Consider the following 18,185-nt stretch of genomic DNA (forward strand, 5'->3'; position numbering starts at 1 on the left):
CTTTTTCTTGGCTGCTGCTGGCTCCTGCACACCTAGGCTCTCTCTTGGCTTCTGCTAAGTCACAAGGTTGTGCAGGATCAATAACGTATAACACATAGGGTGTCTTGCCCCTGTCGGCTACCAGTGCCCCTAAATCTCACAGATATAACATCAAAGCAGCCAGGGGCTCTCTTGGCCTCTGTCCAAATTATTTTCCGAAGTCCACCAACTTTGCTTGACAGGCAGAATGTGGTGAACTTAGTTAACTGGGCTGGCACTGTGGGTGGCTGCTCATTTGAGACATGGCTGCTGTTGTTTCATTTTCTGTATTATCATTGGCTGGGCTTATAGGTTAATCTTCTCCTCCTCCTCCCCAGACTCCATCAGCTCTCTGGGGAGGCCAAGGGGTGTTTCCAAGGGACAGAGATCCTCCTCCAGTTTCCAAGGTTTCCAAGGCCTCTTCCATATCTCGCAACTCCCTCATCTTGGCAGTCTCTGGTAAAGCTGCATCACTGTTTGCTCTCAGAGCTGTAAGAAACATTTATCTCATGGCTCCAGCGGCTGTGTGCACAGCTCCTCAGGCAGTTTCTCCATTTTCTCCACACTGCTGCTGCCACCTTTCCCCTTGGTTGTGGACAATGCCTCAGCTCCATTACTTTATTCACAGTCCACTCTGCCAGGTCCATATTTACCACGGTCAATCAGAATCTCTATGCTCACAGGGAAACCTCCACCGTATCCCATCTCTACACAGGAATCCATGCTATTGGGACCTTGGCAACTGAGTGCTGCTTGGTAGCCACAGGGCCCTCCTGTCTACTGAGGTTGATGCATTTCTCACCTGTGGAATAGCCTGCCCACTACACCAAATTGTCAAGGTGGAGGCTCAGACCCAGGAAAACAGATTCAGGGTCACAGCAGGTGGAAGGTGATGCAAGGTGCAGTTAGAATAGTAGGCCTTCTTTATTCAGAGGCAGCAGCAGCCCCCAGCCTCCAGCTCCAGCTTCATTAGCCCAGTCAGTTCCATTAGCCTCCATAGACCCTTTTTATATGCAGGTCAGATAAATAAGGCATATTGCCAGCAGGTTACATAAGTGAATTCATGCTCACAAGCAAATGTTTATGACCTTGAGTACATAAGCTGAATCAGTGTGTTCGTGACCTTGGCAACATACTAAAAACATAGCCTGTTGTAAGGGCTCAGTGAGAGAGCTTAACTGTAGTCATCTTGGGCCTGCCCGACAGATGTGCAAATAATTGGGTAGATGGTGTTGTCATTCACTGGGATGAGAAGACTGGGGAGTGACAAGATTCTGGGAAGAAAATCATGATATTTGATTTTATGTCATATTATTATGCTTGAATCTAAATAGAGATATCAAGAATGTCATTGAATGAGTGAAGAAATCAAGATCTCTACTAGAAATACCAATCTGGGGAATCATTAGCATTGAAAATTGGATTTAAAGCCATAGGAATGGAGGAGATAAGTTAGAGAATTATAGAAAGAGCAGAGATAGTGGCTTAGGAGAGAACCCTGAAGAACTTGCATATTCAGAAATGAAAGAAAAGAGGAATGCTCTCAGTGTGAGATAAAAAGGGAGGATAATGTGCATTAAGAAAAAAGAATTTTGAATATATAAAAAGTGCTTCTAGGAGGTCAGGAAGTCAACTCTTAGGAATATAGAAAAGTACCTTTTTGGTTTGGCAATATGTAGATAGTTGGTGGCTTTGAGAAACAGTTCAGAAGAGTGGTAGGAACTGAACTTGGGTTGCAATAGTTTGAAAAGTAAGTGGAGGGTAAGAATTTGAAACCAAAATGTAGACAACCCTAGGGAGATTCTTTTTTTACTGTGAAGAAAAATAGGAAAATAAAGGGAGAACTGTAGTCAAGGAAGATGATGATGTTTTTCCTCTTTAATGTGGTAAATAGTAGAATAGGAATGTAGGTTAAAGAGATAAACACCTGTTCTGGTTTGGATATGAGGTATCCCCCATATTTCCTGTGTTAATGCAGGGATATTCAGAGACGAAATTATTAGATTATGAGAGGTGTGAACTAATGAGTCTATCATATTTTGAACAGACTAACTGGGTGGTGACTGTAGGCAGGAGGGGCATAGCTGGAGGAGACCGATCAGTGAGGATGTGCCCTGGAAGGGTGTGTCTTTTCTGCAGCCCATTCCCTTTCCTCACTCTGCTTCCTGGCTTCCATGAATGGAGCAGTGCTTCTCCACCATGATGTTCTGCACACCCCAGGCCCAGAGCAGTGGGTTTGACTCACTGTGGACTGAACTTTGAAACCATGTGCCAAAATAAATTTTCCTCCTATAAGTTGTCCTCATCAGGCATTTGGGTCACAGAGATGAAAACTGACTATTGCAACTTTTGAGAGGAGAAGAGCTAGATGATACAGGAAAAAGAGAATATAGCCAAAGTTAGAAGTCCTTTAGGATAGAAATGATGGAACCTAAAGGGACTGACTTTCATTGAATTAAGGGCAATTCCTCAAGGGTAAAAGAAATAATTAAGAAACAAATGTTTCTTTATAATACAGATTTTTTAAGTCATAAGAGAAACCTATCACCACTACATTAATTGTAGTTAGGGCATCTAGTTTGTGTACATGGTACAAATGTGAACACACAGATATTGGTTTGTATGAATAAGTTAAGCAACTTGGATGCAATAATAAGCAAAGAGGAAAGAGATGAGCATGTGACTGGGGTGTCATGGTGGCAAAAAGTGGGCTCCACTTCCTTCATATCAAAAAAACTAAAGTAGGACACAGAAGACTAGCAAAAATCTTCTAGGACAAGAAAAAATATTGATAAACAAGTTTATTTTTTTAATGCCAGAAAAAAATGGAGAGCTATCTTTCTTGATGTACATTACTAACTATATAGTGAAATATAACTAGAAACATATAAACATCCCCAGCAACTTGAACTAACAACAAAAATGTTAGCACTCTAAATTACCATCTCTTTGGTCTTTTCCAATCCTCCTGGTTACACAGATATAAATTTACATAGTTTTAATCATTGTATATGCATCATTTTGAGTTCTGCATTTTTTACTCATTGCTTCATATGGCCCTTTCCTTATTTCTACATAATTCTCATATTTGTCATTCTTAATAGCAATAAAATATTCCATTGCATTAATGTATAAAAGTCTACATAAGCATTCCCTCACTGTTGGGCATTTGGGCTGTTTCCAGTTTTTGCCTGTAATATATAGTCCAACTATAAACATCTTTATACAAATAGTTTTTTATTTCTTTTGAATTATATCCTTGGGCTATGTTCCAAAAACTTGGGTTTCTGGGTTAAAATAGATGATAATTTTTATGGCTCTCATATTTTCTGCCAAATTTCTTCATAATTTAACTAAGTTGTAGGGCAGCAAGGTATTAGGGGGTATGTTTTTCACCAATCTCCCACAGCAATGAGTATTGCCATTTTTATTAATTTATTCTTTTTTAAATCTGAGCTTTATTGTTGTATATAGTAGTTGGGTTTATCCCTACAAACTCATACATGCATGGAATTTGATTTCAGTTTATGATCTCCCCTTTTCCCTCCCAAATTTTTCTCTCCATTCTCCTTACTCCACTCTACTTCCTTTTGCTCATTTATTTATATTTGATTGGTTCTTTTTACGTATGTATAAAGGTGAAATTCCCTGTGGCATATTTATATAGGTACATAACACGATTTTTTAAGAATTCATTCTTTTTTTTTTTTTTTTTGATACCAGGGATTGAACTCAGGGTCACTTGACTACTGAGCCACATCCCCAGCCCTGTTTTGTAATTTATTTAGAGACAGGGTCACACTGAGTTGGTTAGTGCTTTACTTTTGCTGAGGGTGGCTTTAAACTCTCTTTAAATGATCCTCCTGCCTCAGCTTGCCCAGCTGTTGGGATTACAGGCGTGTGCTACAATGGTTGGCTCATTCTTTTTTTTTTTTTTTTAATTAATGAAAGATCATGCTGCATAGCTGTTTAAATTTGAATTCTGTTAACAATGAAAAGAGCTGAATATTCTCTAAATCTTTATATTGTCTTTTTTCATCCTATCCTGTTTGTTTCATAACATGATAATGATTTTTCCTGAGTCCCAGACCAGATTATTTTAGATTTAGTCCTCTTCTTTGTTCACATAATTAATTAATACTGTTATTTCTGAATTCTTAGTATCACTCATAAATCATTTTTTTCATTTTATTTTAAACTTTATCATTTTTCCTCTAAACAATTTTCTGTATCTAGTCTCAGATTCTAATAAATTCCCCATATAGATTTCTGAATAGTTTTTTGTTTGTTTTGTAAGGCAGCATCTGGTGAAGTCATTTTTGTCTGAAATCAAAACCCTTTCAGGTGCATTCCTGGCCTTCAGGGTCTCTGCCTGCCTACATTTGTATCTAATAAGCAGTTGCACTCCCTTGTACAACCTGCCTGCTGGCTACATCAAAATGTATGTGAACTAGAAGACGCCATATTCTTTTTACCTTTGCACCTTTTTATTTTCTGTCATTTAGTTTGGAATATCAGCCCATCCTTCTTTCATCTTTCCCTAGACTTCCCTGACATCTTCTGGCAGGATTTCTGTGGTCCCCTTTGGCCTTGCAGGACTTATAACATTTTATTTATTTATTTTTCTGTTATAGTATTTATCAAATTGATGATAATTTATATGTTTACATATTTGCCTTCCTTATAGACTGTGGACTAGGATCAGGACCCTGATACAATAGGCATTTTATAAATCTTATTGAATGAATAGTATTTATCTTATTCAACAACTGTCTCTAAGTTTATCTAACATGAAAAATAGTATGCATAATTGTGACTGAAAGGAATTGTAAATTGTTAGATAGTGATTCAATATATTATGGTGATTTGTATAATTCACAATGATTTCCTTTAGTTTATACAGCCAAGTCAACTTTTAAGCTGTTTTACTTGGATAGTTGAGGACTAAACAGGTCTATCTTCTTCCCCATGAGGATATGAACTCCATTAGGACAGAGAGAGAATCTTCATGTTTATATTTATAGGGAGCAGCATATTGCCTAGAAAATGGGGAGGGCTTAATAAAATGTTTGTTTTATTGTTTTCATTTCCTTATTCATGAACTGCCTATTCCTAGTTATTGTGTTTTATCTAAACACATAAGTAATTGTTCTTTAGGGTTACATCAATTTCCTCTGTTTTTCTTTTTGTAAACTTTTATGTATTATTATCCATATAATGATAATTTTATCTTAATTTATTATACTCTCTCTGTCTTCTTTATTTTATTTTATTTTTTATTTTTTGGTACTGAAGATGGAATCCAGGGACTCAGGCATGCTAGGCAAGCACTGCCGCTGAGGTACATCCTCACCCACTTTTTAAATTTTCTTTTAGTTTGAGTCAGAGACTCACTAAGTTGCCAGACTGGCCTGAAACTTTCGATCATCCTGCCTCAGCCTCCCAAATACCTGGGATTACAGTCACATGCCATCATGTTTGGTGCTTTTCTTTTCACCTTGAAGCATTTTTTAAAATTGTTTCTGAAGTTTATTATAATTACTCCTATGTTGATCAGCAAGTCCTGTCCACAAAATAGAAATCCCAGTCAAAAAAGAGACTTATAAAAATCTTGCATATTCAACAACAGAGAAAAATCTGCATTTTCAGCCTTAGTTCTTCACAATTTTAAAGTATGAATGGATAGACAAAGATCACAGGTCAAAGAAAGAAACAAATAGCACAGATGAAAAAAGTAAACAGAGCTGGGCGTGGTGGTGCATGCCTACATCCCAGCAGCTCTGGAGGCTGAGGCAGTAGGATCACAAGTTCAAAGCCAGCCTCAGCAAAGGCGAGGTGCTGAGCAACTTGGTGAGACCCTGTCTCTAAATAAAATACAAAATAGGGCTGGGGATGTGGCTCAGTGGTTGAGTCCCCAGTACCAATAAAAATAAACAAATTTAAGTAAATTAAACAATTGACCTGAGAAGAATTATAATTCAGAGTAGTACTTTAAAAATATATAATTCATAAGACATTGTAAGATATTGCACTTATAAAATAAAATTAGATTTATATGAAAAAGTACAATCAGAACAAAAGATATTTTGGAAACTAAATATATACTTGCTACAATAGAGTCTAATACAAGTTAGGCAATGCTTTCTTAAATCCAACACTGTCTCGGTATGTTTTGTGCTTCTATAATTCAGTAACTTATGAAGAACAGAAACTTAGTTTCTCACAGTTGAGAAACTAAGTTTCTGTTGGGAAGATCATGGCACTGGCATCTGGTACAGACCTTCTTGTGTCATCCCATGGCAAAAGAGCAAAGAGAGAGATGAAGTCATCCTTATATAAGGAATCCACACCTTTGTTGATAAACTTGTTCCCTCAATAATAACATTTTAATCTGTTCACCTCTTAAAGGTCCCACCTCCAAAGATCCCTCACTGTTGCATTGAGAATTAAGTTTCTCAAGGTAAGGCTTTTGGGGTACACATCGAAACCATAGTAAATACTTAAAAGCATCCAATAAGCATATCAATAGAATACTGATAAATTAGGTTTTATAAAAATTAAGAACTTTTGTGCATCAGACACTACCACTAAGTATCTGAACTGACAACTTAAAATATGGGAGAGAATATTTACAAGTCATATATATGATAAGGGACCTGTACCCAGAATATGTATAAAGATCTTTTATAATTCAACAACAAAAAGACAAATAACCTAATTAAGGTATGGGCAGAAGTCATTTGAATAGACATTTTTTCCTAAGGAGAGATAAATGATAAGCAAATAGATGCTTAACACTATTAGTTATTAGGAAAATGCAAATTATTTGTTTCTTCTTATTGTGATGAAATGCCACTTCACATCTATTAGTATGTCTGTAACCAAAACAGCATCATATAACATGTATTAGACAGTATGTAGAGAAATTGGAACCCTCATACACTGCTGGTGGGAATATAATATGGTACAGCTGTCTTGGGAAACAGTCTGGTAGTTATTCAGAAGGTTAAATATAATTACCACATAAGTCAATAATTTCACTCCTAAGTACATATCTAGGAGAAATGAAAGCATATGTCCACATAAAAACCGTTGTATACAAATATTCTTAGTAGCATTATTTGGAATAGTAAAAAATGGAAACAATCCGAATATCCATCAGCTGTTGAATGGAATATTATTAGACAATTAAGAAGAAATGAAATTCCAAGACATGTTACAAGCATTATGTGAGCTGAAAGAAGGTAGTCACTAAAGGCCTGACATTGTTGATTGTTTTTATATGAAATTTTCAGAATGGGCAAACAAATAGAGACTAAGAATAGATTACTAGTTGATTCTTATTAATAGGGATTGTAGGGAAATGAGGAGTGACTGCTAATGTGCATGCAGTTTCTTTTTAGAATGATGGATATCCTAGAATTAGAGTAGGTTTATGGCTGTACAACTCTGCAAATATAATAAAAACTATTGAATTGTACACTTATATAAGTGAATTGCATCGTATATAAAATATACCTCTAAAGGCTACTAAAATTTCAATAAAATAACTGGAAGATACAGTCAAAGATATATTCCAAACCAGAAGCTTTATACAAAAACAAAAAAACTTAACATAAAATGCTACTGATACAGAGGATTGATTCAGAATACTCAAAACTGTCTTGTAGGAATATCTCAAAACAGGAAGAAAAATAAGGTTACAGAAACAGTGAAAATCTTACCAGCCTTGAAAATGAAAAGTAAAGAGACAGTTGATAGGAAATAGAAGGTAGAAATAGAGAGAAGAAATAAAACATAGGAAGCTGATATTCTCATGTTAAATATGGGGATTCAGAAATTACTATCTAAGCCACTGGAATAATAAAAGGAGAGGTAGAAAATATGAGGGCCCTGCATCTCAACACATGGAATTTGCTTAACTTTTGATTATAATGACTTATGGCATTACTTCCTTAAATGTGCCCTGGGGAATATTAGTTTTTCAAGATATTAATATTATCCAGAGGAGGGAAAATAAAAGGTTCCATGGTCAAGTAAGTTTGAGAAATCACACATTTACTGAAATACTTTATGGAACTTTAAATACATTAGTTTACATTGTGAATCTCCATGAAGCAGATTTAGGTTGCAGAATTTCCTAAATTTATCTGACCACAGAGTCATATTTTCAGAAGCCTTCTTGAGGGACTAGTATTCCACCAACATATTTGTACCACATCAATGTAGAATATGAGCTCTGGTTTGGGTGAGAGTTTGCAATAGAGCAGAATAAAAGAATTACAATTTGGAGGATTCAGAGAACTTAGATGACTTCAATAGTTTTATTATTTGTCTATTGGCTTCTATCCTTGTCCTCCTTCAATCTATTCATCAACTCAGTCTCCAAAAAAATCTTTTACATACATAATTCATTTGATGTCATTAACTTGCTGAAGATTTTTTAATGACTTCTCCTTCTTAGAATAAAATTTAATCTCCTTATTATGCCCCATGAGGCTCTACTCTGAATAATCTGGCTGCTGCCCAGCTCTTTGTTTTCATCTTCTACCACTAACCCTTTTTCTTATTTCACCCTGGCCTCACTGGCTTGGTACATGCTCAACTTCATCCTCAGATCTTCTGTCCATCTGATACATGGTTGGTTTCTTCTTATCAAGAGTCCTTCCTTGAGTATCCTAGCTAAATAATTCTGTATTAATATACATACACTGTTAGTCTTTTTATAGTCTTTATCACAACTTGTGACTGTATGTTTACCATTTACTTGTGGGTTGTAAATTATAAGCTCTGTGAGGGCCAAAAGTAGAGCTGTTGTATTTACCATTGTAGATTCAATACTGGCAAAAGGCCTAGTACATAGTAGGTGCTTGTATTTGTTGAGTGGATACATGCATGAAGAATGGAATTTATTCCCATAGTCTACAGAATTGCTAGCAGAACATTCTAATGTGAACCTATGTTAGAACAGAAGGCTAGATATAATGTTCTGCTCCTGTGGTGGCACAGAGAGCTCTGGAAAACATGCAAATTTGAGGAAAGTGTATAGAAGCAGAACAGGACTGGGAAGCAAATAATGGTCTTTTTCAAACTGCTGTATGTTAAATGGTCAACAAACCAGAATAGAAAAATTATTCTTTTTTACCCAAAGTTTCTGTTTTGGGTTGTGTTTAATACCTCTGCTACGTGTCTAGTGCCATTTTATAAACTCCACGTTGTACTCAAAACACAAATTCTTCTGAAGGCTATACAGGTGGGCAAGGATGGAAATTTCACAGTCTTCCATTATGATTTTTGCAGGCCCAAGACACTTTGACTTCCTGCGTACCTTTCTTCTTAAAGTCATACTAACATCTACATTTTTTTACTTCACTGGTATAAAATATAAATACTCAAAACTCTTTCTTCAACTTAAAACTTCATTTTATTTTTTTCTTCTGATTTTGACTAGAGGCCTCTAAAAGTATTGCAGGCCCTCGGCATTGTGCCTGCTGTACCTAATGGAGAAGTTGGCCTTCCCTGTGCCCATTGAGAGGAGATTGTAATAGAGACAAAATTGTGGATATTTATTTGCTATCACATCCACTCTGGACATCAGTCTCTTCATAGGAAGATAGTAAAAAATTGTTTCTGAGGTACTTTTTCACTCCAACCATTTTAAATTCTCACATACTTAGTTTGGCGCACACACATACACAGACACACACACACACACACACAAAAAAAAAAAAAACCTTACAAAAACTTCCCAATTAATTTCTTACTATGTAACAACAGGCTTTTGTTTTCTCTTTGTTGAGTGTTCACTCACCACAACAGGATAATGAATAGCATGTATTTTGGAACTAGATCAGATTTGGATTACCTACTATGTGGATCATTTTAAGGAATAAATTAATCTCTCTAAAACTTCTGATTCTTTGTCTGTAAAGTGGAACTAATGAAATGTTGTGGAAATAAATGAGGTAATGAATTTAAAGTGCTTAGCACAGTTCCTGGATCACACTGACATCCAAAGAAATGATAGCCACAGTCGTTAAGAAAAACAGACATGTTTTAAAGATGAAAAGGCAGGTTTTAGTCTGCTTTTCCCCTATTTAACTCTGATGTAGGCTGCTAAGCAGTTCAGAGAATTGAGTGAGGAAGGAAACTAGGAAGATTAGCTACAATAACATGTCAGTAGAGTGAGAGTGATTGCAGCTCTACTTCCTGCCCAGAAACCCACTTATGCCACATTCTTGCCTGGAGTGAGAAGATGCACAGCTGGGGACAATTTGGTGCACACAGTAATTATCACAATGTTATTTCTAATAATTGTTCTGTTTTATTTCAACTGTGAAAGTGTTATACGACTTCATCACTACAGGAGGAGTGTAGTTCATAAGAAGAGAATTTACGTTGCTGCCTCAAGAGAGAGACCAAAGCTGTTTAGTGCTCATTAACAGGAAACACTGGCTACTGCAAGGGTCTACTCCCTAGTCAAGAATTATGTTGTGAATAGTTACTTATAAATTTAATGTATTTTTTTTCTAGAAAGGAGTTCTTTCCTAACTAGAGAAACAGCCTAATTCCTTACCCAACCTCAAGCTTATGAGTTTTTGCTATTATGAAGGATATTTCTCTCTGCCTCTAATATCAGAAAAGTCAGTCTGGAATGAAAGTTAGAACATTGGAGAAGGAGTATAGAGTCCTGGAACATACACTAACATTTGACATTTCACAAGTCAAAAATCTTGGGAAATATTCTTCCTTACTTCTTCTTTTCCTTATAACCATACATTCTCCTTCGAGAATGCTCTACCCTCACAGATGCTGCTAAAATCAGGATTTGTCAAAGTAGCAGTCCATGATTCTCCTGCACTAGAGGAACCTAGAAGGATTATTGAAAATGAAGCATTGATTTTTTAGTATCCAGTTCAGACTTGCTGAACCAGAATGTGTAGGGATGGGGCTCAAATTTTGGCATTTTGAACAAAGATTTGTATACCAAAATATGAGAATGATTAGTCTGTGTGATAAACAGAGTAGGTTTTTAATCTTTATTTTGCAGATCAAGAAGTAGAGGTATAAAAATGTTAAGCTCACAAGCCAGAACCAGGAAGAGGAAATTCACATTTATTGAGTACCAGCAGTATACCATGCACTGCCCTTGTCCCTTCATGTATGTTTTCTGGTTAATCCTCACAGCATTTTGGGGAAGCAGGTGCTTTTCTTTCCATGTAAAATGCTCTAGGGTGGTTAAACAACTTACCCAAAGTTACTTGGCTAATGAGTTGTGGAGCCAGATCTCAAATCAGGTATCTATCTTACCCCTGAGCCCAATTCTCTTTCTATTCTGTGATGTTGTTTTACTGAACTTTCATCTTTCACCTAAGCAGAACAGTAGAGAATACAAAGTAATAGAAAGTCCTCTTTACCAGAAGCCCACAGTGTTCATGCTCATAGAGTCAGCTTATTACCAGGGCTTTAACTTTTGGAAAGATTAGTTTTTCTCTGTGAAATTCATAATGACATCCTGATGCATTTTTCCTCCCTCCCACTGGGCTCCACAGCCAGGGAAAATCATATCAAGTCAGTTGTAGCCGTCTTTGCTTGAATCCAGGTCTTTGCAACTTGCTCAGCAACAGTTTGGACTGTCAAGCCATGTCTGTCATGTTCTCTAACCAGCCTCTTACAGCTCCAGCCAGAGCCTTCCAGGTATGTTTCAGCATCTTCTCTCATCATTTCCCATTCACTGCCTTTTTCTTCATTCCAGTCAAGCAGACTTATTTAGTCCTCCTCTGTGTGTTAGTTTCTGACATCTGCCTCTGTCTTATTCCAGACATTATCCTATAGCCTTCTTCTTCCCAACCCCCACCCACACTGGAGCAAATTGGCTTCATCTTGGGGGTCAGTTCCAAGTAACTGTGCCTGGCACCCTATCTTGAGAAGGATTCTTAGGCCAATTCTCAGACAAGGGAGAGAATATTGAAATCTACTTACTACCAGTGTTTACTATGGACTCAGGAAAAGGAGCAGCCCCACACAGATCATAAATCTGACATCTCTGCATGGTTATAACAAGAACTTTAGAGTCAGAATTGGGTTTGAATTCCAGATCTGCAACATATTACCTAGATTTTCTTGAGGACAGTCTCTTCATCTATAAAATGAAAGTGATAGTATCAACCGTATGGGGTTGTTAAATATGTAAATTGCTACCAAGTACCTGTCAGTCAGTAAATAGTAGTAACTTATTTTTTCCTTTCTTCATTCAGGATCCTCCTTAAATTAAACCTCCTGGATGTCATTTTTATCGATAAGAGAGATTGGCTGAAGAATCTCATCATCTCTTTTGCACATTAGACTCCTATATTTATGAAATGAATGAAATATAAACTCCCAAAGATGAGCCTAAATAGAGATGAGCACTAGGCATCAAAGTCATCATAAAGCTATGCCATTTATCAGTCTACTGCCAGTGTGATATTCTATATAAATAGGGTAGGGAGGGGAGAGAGAGATAGGAATGAGGAACAGAGAAAAGAAGGATTGAAGGGAGGAAGGGAAGGAGAGAGAGGGAAAAAAGACAGATGTCAATATTTCATTTGTTCTATGCAGTACGTAATATAGCTCAGAACATAATTAGCCATGGAAAAATAAGTGGACCAAATGGAAATGCCCATAAATTTACTATTTATCTAAAGTTCAGTTCGGTTTACTCTAACCCAAGATGAATACTTTTCTTGCAAGCTTTTTCTAGACTTTTGTATAGAATGGCTGTCAGATGTTATATTCATGTTAGTTATGTAACCAAAACATTCTCTTTGTGGACAAGAAAGTTCAGGCTGCTGTCCTTTTATTGAGGTATGTACTCATTTAGATCTCCAGTTCCCTGTGAAGGATTTATCCTCTTTCCTGGGAGCAAAATTCAGAATCTAGTTTTTAGGGTTGTACTCTGTGGTGCAGGAATAGAAATCAAACCCCCAAGACCATGAATAAAGATGGTCCTTATTATAAGAGAGAGTTGTGATATGCCCTGGGAGAGAAGGCTCCACAATATTTCAGATACGTCATATGTGCAGGTGGATAACAAAGGAAAGAAATTCTCCCAGATTTGGAGTCCTCTGGGGGAAGAAAGGAACTCTTGCAATGAAAGGGGATATTTTGTTCTTTTCTATAGCAGCAGATTGGCTCCAATAGGAAAGACCCCCAAATACTGAAATGTCTGCCTGGCACTGGTCAGTTTCTTTGGATACAGGTCCCTGTCCCCTTCCATCTGTTATCCTTCTTTTTATGACTAGAGGTCATCATAAGGACATATACTCCTTCTCCTTTGGGATTATAATCCAGATTTCTGCCATAACAACTTAGGTATGGAAACATTTAACCTTGGAAAACCAAGATCTTCCCTTCTTGTCAATATTCACATCCTGGATCATCTTTTGCTGGTACATTCATAGGTCTCCATCAAGAGATTAGACTGGAAATGGGTGGTTGAAAATCCTAAACTAACACCAGACCTTAAACAGAAATTCACTTTTCCAGTGGTATTTTGCTCCTGGCAGCATTGTTCAGTGTTCATGTTATTCTACCTCTAACATTACTGTTGCTGAGCATTTTGCAGCTGTGTTGAAGTTACTCGTTTTATGTAGCTTAGGCCTGTTTCTGAGAAATAGCAGAATTAGAGAGCAGAAGAATCCATCAGCATTTGATTTGAACAAAGAAAATTATGATATCTTTTTTTTTTTACTTCGTGTCTTCCACAGTGCCAATGTAGATATAAAAATAAAGTATGGAAATGATATAGATACAGAGTTGATATTGAAAGCCATAATTTTCTCAGAAGGATCATAGAGATGGGAAGAATTCCACGAACTTGATTTTGTCTAATCTTGTTTCCTTCATTTATTTTATTTCTATGATTGTTTTTCCTTTTCTAGTTTAAAACATTACATATATATATATATATATATATATATATATATATAAAGAGACTTTGGAAAACAGAATATTTGCACCTATGATGAGTTTTATACACTTCTCAAAAAACAAGCGTTTAGCTATCTTGGTAGTATTTGGAAGTATATATTTTGTTTGACATTATTTGCAAATTTGATTTTTCCTCCTCAAAATAAGTGTAGAAATGCTTCCAGATGTTTGGTCTCATCATTTTGCTAAAAAAGAAAAAGGAAGAGTATAGTTTATAGCAATTTTCACATGAACACATAATTAATAATGATGTTTCCTCAAAGTTAGCTGAAACAACTTTTTTACTGCTTCAATATACTACTGAAATTTAAAAACTAATATAACATATTAGTTTTAAATTAGTAAATATTTTTGCAATTAAAATATTTTTAAAACTATGTGAGGACATGACTTTAATTTCTTTTCTAAATAAACAACAACAAATCACATGGTACCATTAAAAAAAATGCCTCAGGTTTTTATATACTGAATCCCTTTTCATGCAATAAATTCTTAAATATAATTTTTTAAAAATCTACTCTGTTCCACAGATTTACTTACTAATTACTAAAATAAAAATGTTTTAATCTTTACAACTTTTATAGCATATTTTAATAAATGATGGAGTAAATAAATATCCCTTCATTATATTAGTTTTTCTGAATTTTCTCGGTTTTTTTCCATAGGAAGATTGGGATGATTTTGTAAAATATCAAAAAGATCTGCTGAGGCCAGGCATGGTGGTACATGCCTGAAATCCTAGCAACTTGGGAGGCTGGGGCAAGAGAATCACAAGTTTGAAGCAAATCTCAGCAACTTGATGAGGCACTAAGCAACTTTGTGAGACCCTATGTCAAAATAAGACATAAAAAGGACTGTCAATGTTTCTTAGTGGTTAAGCCCTCCTGGGTTCAATTCCAAGTACCAAAAAAAAAAAAATAAATAAATATATATATATATATATATATATATATATATATATATATATACTGGTATTTTTTATTATAATTTCATTAAGCCTATGATTTAGGAATAATAATTACTTTTCTTTTCAGGACCATGGTAGACCTTCCCCTGTATTTAATTTTAAAACATTTCTCTATAAACTATTTAGTATTCTATTTATGAGTCAAACATTTCATATTAATTTATAGATGTTGTAAATTTTCCATAAAAGTTTTCTTCAAGGCATGTAAGGTATGGGTATAAAGAGAAATAATCAACATTACTTTAAATGTCACTAATATGATAGTTTTCCCATTTGTTTTCTGTTATTTTTAAATAGATGGTTATTTATGAACTTGGTTAACATCTAGAGCTGAACAAACCATCTGATGAATATGAGGATCTCCAAATAATATTCTCTTGAGGAACTAGTTTCCAATTTCCAGCATGCCAAATTAGAAGCATTCTTAATTGCCAGTCCACAGCCTTTTAGCCAAGCAGGGCATGAATGATTTTTCTGTCCTAATTTTCTTGTGAATAATAGCTGTTACTATCAATGGCTATTTACTTCACTTTCTTTGAGGCATGCTAGAGAGGGTAGAATATATTCACCAAAAACAGCATCAGAAGTCCTCTCTGGATCCCCCATGTTGGGCAATTGCACTGCTGCCATTAGAACTTGAACGTCATATCTTTCTTTAGCACACCAACATGTTTCTCAATTGTCAATTTGTGTGTGTGTTGGGCCCTACATTTCAAAGCCTCCCATCTCTCTGCAGTAATCTCTTGTCAGTTTATCTACACTAGTTCCTTTCATCTTACTTTTGCCAGAGTGATCTTTCTAAAACCCAAATTTGATCCTGATACTACTTTGGTTATGTTGTAAACATATGGATGCTAATCATACAAAGAGAAATAGAACTTGGACTTGCATCTTGTGATTAAGGGATAAAAGCCAGAACTATTAGCACTATAGCCCAACTTCTAGAGGCCTGATCAGCCTGAACTTTTGCCATTCTCTACCTATTCCCTGACATCCATTCACTCTGGACCCTGAGAACATGGCTCATCTGACTCTTCCTGCTTTGTTCATGCTGTTCTTTTTTTTTTTTTTTTTGGTGTGTGTGGTGGGTGGGGTTCTGGAGTTTGAACTCAGGATCATGGGACCATTAAGCCACATCCTCTATTTTGTATTTTATTTAGAGACAAGGTCTCACTGAATTATTTAGCACCTCACTTTAATTATTTAGCACCTCACTTTTGCTGAGGCAGACTTTGAACTCTCGATCCTCCCACCTCAGCCTCCCGAGCCATTGCGATTGCAGGGGTGGGCCAGTGCACCCAGTTTATTCTGTTCTTTGACTGGGCTTCTCCTCATGGCAAAATCCTCCTTTCAATGTCAAATTCAATACAATATATATGAAGCTTTTCTCAATCTGTATCCCATTTTCTAATACCACAGTACTAACTGCTCTCTTGACTGATCCAACAGCTGTTAGTTTGTCCCAGCCGTACAGCACACAGGAACTTTGATAGCCAAGTGTCTACATGTCTGTTTCTTGGGCTTCATTGTGGTTGTCTTATACCAGGGGCCCTGAGTCAATCATCTTTTGATAGTTGCATGAAGCACATTGCCTTAAAATAAGCACTGTAGTGCTCAAGTCTGTAAGAAAAGGCCAACAAGTGAAGAAAATAATCAAACCATTTATCTTTTTCTGATATTACCATGTTTCCTCAAGACAAAAATCAACTTCTTTTTTTGCATTTTAGAATTGTACTATTCTTCTTAGCCTCAGTGAATATAACTGAGGTAGCATAGGATGCTAGAAAGTAGGGAGGATTTGGAATCAGAACCTAGGTTTAGTCTACACTAGCTCTATGAATTGAGCATGTCAGATAACTTATATGAGACTCAGTTTCCTCCACTGTAAAACAGAAATACCTTCCTAATGGGTTTTTGTGAAGATTGTTGAAATTATACATATAAGAAGGTGAAAAACATTTATAATGAGTAAGATCTATTAATATCATAATGAAAATGCATCTATTTTCACTCTGGTTATTTTATATGAATACAAAGACAGTTTTTAATAAAATATTTCTATTTCAGAGATTTGACAAATCATTTTAGAAGAGTAAATCTCATGTAAATTTATGTATATATTGAAATTTCTATTTGTTTTTCAAAATGATACTTGCATCTAAGATCATCTAGGTTTTCTAACTTTTATAATATCCTGGGACGAGGTACAAAATCTCATCTTCCTCTCTTTGTTTCTAGCTAACCTACTCTAAGAGCACTATTGGGTTTCCACTGCTTAGAGTGCATGTGTGACAGGGATAATGTTTTGAATATAAATTTTTTTTTTCTTTCTCCCAATTCCTTTTTTCTATTTCCTCTCTCTTTTTCCAGCAGGTATTGATTGTGTACTTAGTGATTCAGAATAGCACATGGCAGGATGGAAAAGACAAAGTGCACAAGCATGTCTGGCTGTTTAATTCCTAAGTGTAGGGGCAGAAGTAGTGAAGAGAGTGGAACTACTCTTCCAAACTAAAAAGAGATTTTTCTGAGCTGGGGAAGGGGAGATGAGGTGAAAAGAAAGAGAAGTCCATAGGTCGCAAAGTAATGCCCCTGCTTCCCAAGGAGTGCTGCTAGGAGGGGTGGCATGACCCCATAAAAACTGGCCCTGTGGGGTGTCTGGAAGCTTTTAAGGAAGCTAGTCATCTATATAATGGGATAATACCCACATCACCAAGCAAAGCAATTTTGAGAAACATAAGGAATAACTCATACAAATGGGTGATCCTAACTAGATACTCAGTAAGTGTTGTATTCCCACCAACCCACATTGACATTTTGGTCCTGTCCACTACACCAATTCCATTCCTGGATCATTTTCATGCTCTATTATTTCCCACATTCTCATTCTTGGACTGCAGAATGATCCTGGAGAAAAAAGCAAAACCATGCAGAACAGATCCCAGCTAGGGCCTTCATGGTAGCTGACTCTTGCTCCTCCTCTTCTCTGTCCTCCTACTACTCCTCCCTTCCCAACCCCCCTCTTCTTCCCCTACTTTTATAAACTTTACTTTGTTGCTAATTGAAAGTCCCGGTATCTAGCCCTTATGCCTTCTCTGCTTATACTACACAGAGATTCATTCTTTCCACCAGTATAGCAAAGCAGAGCCTGGAAAGTGACACAGTAACAACCCCTTTGCCCAGGCAACTGCCTGGCAAGATTATGCTGGGTTAGGGTAGCAATAGGGCATTC

At 36.3% G+C, this 18,185-nt stretch overlaps 1 protein-coding gene across 3 annotated transcripts in view; it reads left to right on the forward strand.

The window, feature by feature from the left end:
* Hpse2 (heparanase 2 (inactive)) overlaps positions 1–18,185 on the forward strand; it is a 664,554-nt gene that overhangs the window by 420,921 nt on the left and 225,448 nt on the right. The gene's annotated exons all lie outside the window — the stretch shown is intronic.

This window comes from Marmota flaviventris, chromosome 4 (genome assembly GCF_047511675.1).
Source record: "Marmota flaviventris isolate mMarFla1 chromosome 4, mMarFla1.hap1, whole genome shotgun sequence".
Taxonomy (NCBI): Eukaryota; Metazoa; Chordata; class Mammalia; order Rodentia; family Sciuridae; genus Marmota; species Marmota flaviventris.